We start from the raw sequence: 5230 nt of genomic DNA on the forward strand, positions 1-5230 counted from the left end.
CGTTTACAATCCAACAAGTATTGATTCTCAAGCCCTCTCCACTTTCTCCTCTCTCGATCTCTCTACATGTCCTCTATCTCTCTTTCTCTCAAGCAAGTATTGATTCGATGTTTTGATTATTATTATTATCGTGTTGGTGGTCAGTTTTTGAGTTAGGGCTTTAGTTGAGATAGGGGTGCGTAGTTGTGGTAGAATTGAGGGTCCTTCTCAGGTTTGGAATTTTAATTCAAAGGATGGTGTTGTTAATTTTGACAGATGGTTTGGGGTTGATTCCTTGGTTGGATTTTGTTGGAGGGGTGGTGTTTTGCGTTGTTTGAGGAGTATTTTCTGATCGCTGATTTGGCTTGGGGTTTTGTGGGTCTGGGAAAATATGGTTTTGGTTGGATATGCTTGGTTTTGTCTGGAGGTGTGGTTTCCGTTATGGGTGGTGGTTTAAGGAGGCTGGGATTAATTTCAGTTTGTTGAAAAGGTGTTGTGTCTTCTGATTTTGAAGTTTTGTTAGGTTTTCTAAAATTTTGAAAGGCAAATCTGGGTTTTTCCTGTCTCCGTTGGGTCTGTTGGTGTGGCTGAGTTTTAGAATTTATGGAAGAGTTTCTTAGTTTTGGAATTTTGAGGGGTGTGTTTGTTTCTATGCGAGGTGGTTTAGGAGTTTTATGTTAGAAGTTTAAGGAGCTATTCCTTCGGGTGTGTTTGGTTTTTTTGAGAGATTGTATTCTTTTCTCGGTTTTTCTCGAGATGGTTTATGTGTTGGGGGGTCGAATTTACAGGGGAGCTCTTTTTTGTCTGGAGGGGTTTTAAGTCGATGTTTTTGGTGGCTGGGGTGGGTTGTATGAGAATTTATTCGAGTGGAATCAAGGTGGGGCGAGTCAAGTTGCAGATGCAATTTCTTTTTTCTTCGAGTGTAGCTCCTATGAAGTTTGAGCAAGTTTCTGGTAGTTTGGTGCAGTTCTGGATTTTATTATCTGGTGCTGATTTGATGTGTTGCAGCAGATGCATTAGGAGAAGGAGCAGCCATAAGGCAGAAGAACAAGGAGGTTGTAGAAGGGAGGAATCGACGTGCGCTTGGTGATATTGGAAATCTTTTTACTGGCCATGGAATCGAGGGAAAGCAGCACGAAATCCCTCAAGTCTCCCGCCCTGTCACAAGGTATAAGAGGAACACAAACATACCTGTACATTTTAATATTGCAATGAACTTTTTGACTGATTTATATTGATTTTGGTTATATTTTTATTTTAGGGGGTTTTGTGCCCAATTAGTTGCTAATGCACAAGCAGGAGTTGTTGAAAACAACAAGGTAGGTACTTAATAATTAGTACAACTATTCTTGTTAATTCATTTATAAGTCGAATCTTGTGTTCACAATTCTTGTTTAACTTACAGAAACAAAGGGTTATTGGTCATCAAAAGAAAGTCACTGTCAAGCCAAGGCCTAAAGATATAATTATAATTAGTCCAGACACCGAAGAGGTAGATAGAGAGAACAAACATTTGAACAGGTAGAAGGCCACTGAAGGGTCTGTAAAGAAGACGAGCCATACTTTTACATTAACTCTCACAGCAAGGAGCAAGGTGCGTATATTTATCTGACTAATTTCTCTCTTTCTTGATCATCGAGCGTTCTTTTTTCTTGCTTGTGGTTTCTAATTGAATCCCAATATTTGTAGGCTGCTGCTTTTGGATTAACTAGAAAACCCAAGGAACACAGATGAACACAGAAGCCTACAAATGAGAAAGATTGAACAACAAACAACCCTTCAACCCCTCCGAAGATAAGGATTGTTCAGATGTTGGAACTGAAGAGAATCATGTTCAGGATAATGACTCATTCATAAACTCCTCCAATCCATAGATGATGCCGCATGCTGAATTAACAGTTGGTCGTTAAGAAATATGCTTTCGATAATTTAAAAGTTGTACATTGTAGGTGTTTCAAATTTCAAGCTCGGGTTCTTTGTGCATAATTTTATTTATATAATTGTTGTCAAAGCTATGTAATCATATATGCACAGTTCTTGTGAAAAATGGGGAACATTTTCTGTACTATATATTTGTTGTAATTGTGTGAATGAATATATTGTTTGGTAAAGCAAAGTTCTATCATACACTGAAGAATCCATCTGTGAAATGATGTTACTGATTTTATAGCATTGATTGAGATATCTATATATAATTATATATTTTGCCTTTCTAACACCCACTCAAATGATGATGTGGATATGTGGGTCCCAAATGCTGACGTGTCAGTCCACATGGTCATGCGGTCCCCCGTCAGCGGGACCCACCTCTCCACATGTCAAGCCACATGTCCAGCTACGTGGTCGTCCACATGAGAATCCACATGTCATGTGGGCCCATTTTTTTACAAAATCACAGTTTTTGGCAACATAATTTTTTGTGTTGCCCTAAATGAGAAAATGTTGCCTTTGAACCCTAAGGCAACATCGAAAATACTAACATCAGAAAAGTGTTTCCGTTAATTTTTTTAATCTTTTGCCACATTTATTAGGCCTCTGGCAACTTATTTGGAAAGTTGCAGAAAGACATTATTGGCGTAGTGGGAGATGCAAGTATTAAGATCTTACGATCCAATCGTGGGGGTGAATACTTAAGCACTGAATTTAGAGAGTATTTGAAAGAGTGTGGAATTGTATCACAACTTACTCCGCCAGGAATACCTCAATGGAAGGGAGTTTCAGAGAGGAGAAATCGCACCTTGTTGGACATGGTGCGATCGATGATGAGTCATGCAGGTCTTCTAATAAGTTTATGGGGTTACGTACGCTCTAGAAACAGCGGCTTTCACACTTAACCGTGTTCCTACTAAGAAGGTTCAAAAGACTCCATATGATATATGGAAGGAGAAACGGTGAGGCATGAACTTTATGAAAGTTTGGGGATGTAAGGCGTTTGTGAAACATCAAGAATCTGACAAGCTTGGACCTAAATCCGAAGAGTGCATTTTTGTGGGATACCCTAATGAAACAAAAGCGTATTATTTTTATAGTCCTTTGGAGCAGAAAGTGTTTATTGTTCCAGATGCTGTCTTCACAGAAAGAGATTTTGTTTCCATAAGAAACAGTGGGAGAACTATAGATCTCGATGAAGATCGAGAACCACAAAATAACATTGAACCTGAAGTGGAACAAGAGCAAAATAATGATAATGCTCAACAAACACAGGTTGTTCGTAGATCTGGTAGAATTCGCCATGAGCCAGAGAGATATGGATTTCTCTTGACTCAGTGTGGATTTGATGCTCATAGATGAAGATGAGCCTCTTACATACCAAGATGCTATGAACAGTCCAGACTGTAATACATAGCTTGAAGCCATGAAATTCGAGATAGATTCCATGTACGAAAACCAAGTATGGACTTTGGTTGATCCACCTGAAGGGGTAAAACCCATAGGGTGCAAATGGGTTTTTAAGAAGAAAAAAGGCATGGATGGAAATATTCAGACCTATAAAGCTAGGCTGGTTGAAATATATTTCAAAATATTCATGGTATTGACTATGATGAAACTTTCTCACTAGTGGCTCTGGTCAAGTCTATAAGGATTTTAGTTGCCATTACATCATTCCATGATTATGAAATCTGGAAAATGGATGTCAAAACAGCCTTCCTTAATGGAAGCCTTGAAGAGGATATGTACATGACACAACCTGAGGGTTTTGTCAATCCATGGAATACTGGCAAGGTATGTAAATTGCGTCGATCCATTTATGGATTGAAGCAATCCTCTAGGAGATGGAATATCCATTTTGATGAAATAGTCACAGAGTATGGCTTTGTTCAAAATGAAGATGAACCGTATGTTTACAAGAAGGTTAGTGGGAGCTATGTGGCATTCATAGTACTATATGTTGATGATATACTACTAATGGGGAATGACATACCTTCTCTAAAGGTTGTTAAGACTTGGTTAGGGAGCAATTTCTCCATAAAAGACTTAGGAGACGCATCCTACATTATAGGAATGAGGATCTATAGAGAAAGATCTAGAAGGATGATCGGTCTAAGTCAGAGCACATACATTCTAGGAATGAGGATCTTCAAAAATTGGATCTATCATGTATGCAATGGTATGTACTCGCCCAGATGTCTCGTATGCTTTGAGCATGACAAGCATATACCAGTCTAATCCGGGTAAAGGTCACTGGACGGTAGTCAAGAATATTCTGAAGTACCTGAAAAGAACTTATGATTCATTCTTGGTGTATGGAAGAGAAGAGAAACTCGTTGTAAAAGGTTACACCGATGCAAGTTTCCAAATAGACATAGATGATACTGTATCACAGTCTGCTTTTGTGTTTTTGTCTAAATGGAGGTGCTGTAAGCTGGAACAGTTCAAAGCAAGAAATAGTAGCTGATTCTACAATGAAGGCTGAGTACATTGCAGCTTGTGAAGCAGCTAAGGAGGCCGTTTGGATTCGAAAATTTATTTCTGATTTGGGAGTGGTTCCATCGATCACAGATCCCATTGATCTATACTGCGATAATAATGGAGCCATTGCACGGGCAAAAGAACCTAGATTACACTCCCGGGCCAAATATATACTCAGCAGATTTCACCTTATTCGAGAGATTAATGAACGGGGTGATATACACATATATAAAATACACACAAATTATAACATTGCAGACCCACTGACCAAAGGCTTGTCGCAGCAGAAGCACGATGGTTACACTAGTTCCATGGGTATTAGATATATGGGTGATTGGCTCTAGTGCAAGTGAGAGATTGTTAGTGTAGGTGCCCTAGAGGCAATACATTATTATTTTAAATCTTTATGTCAGTTGATCATTCAATAAATGTATTTATTATGACCTTATTTACTGCGATATTTTGTTAGCATAATAAATGTCCTTAGAATCGTGATACACATTGTATAGTTTAAGTACATAACTTGAACTTGAGCTTATATAATATATCATATTCTTAAAGGTCTCTAGTCGAGTATTATTATATAGGACAATAATAATACATAGATAGACTAGTATGTTGTTTGACAAGATAACCACATCTCATTGGTTATAAGTATGCGAATACTAAAGTCAATACATAGGTACATGTGAGAGTACATGGTACTGGACAGACCTACAGTGAGATTCTTCATGTTTAATAAAGTCATAAGAAAGACTCATAGTGATAATGGTGTAACGATCCTTTGACTTGAAATCATTATATTTCTATACGAGGATTAATATACTTTGACTACATTAAA

General features: G+C 38.1%; 1 long non-coding RNA gene across 1 annotated transcript; it reads left to right on the forward strand.

Annotated features, from left to right (window-relative positions):
- Positions 1-1050: 1050 nt before the first annotated feature.
- On the forward strand, positions 1051-1431 carry LOC141659619 (uncharacterized). Its single transcript, XR_012549821.1, has 3 exons — positions 1051-1147; positions 1241-1298; positions 1385-1431. It is a non-coding gene; the product is annotated as an uncharacterized LOC141659619 (long non-coding RNA).
- Positions 1432-5230: the final 3799 nt, after the last annotated feature.

The sequence above is a fragment of the Apium graveolens genome, chromosome 5 (assembly GCF_009905375.1).
Source record: "Apium graveolens cultivar Ventura chromosome 5, ASM990537v1, whole genome shotgun sequence".
NCBI lineage: Eukaryota > Viridiplantae > Streptophyta > Magnoliopsida > Apiales > Apiaceae > Apium > Apium graveolens.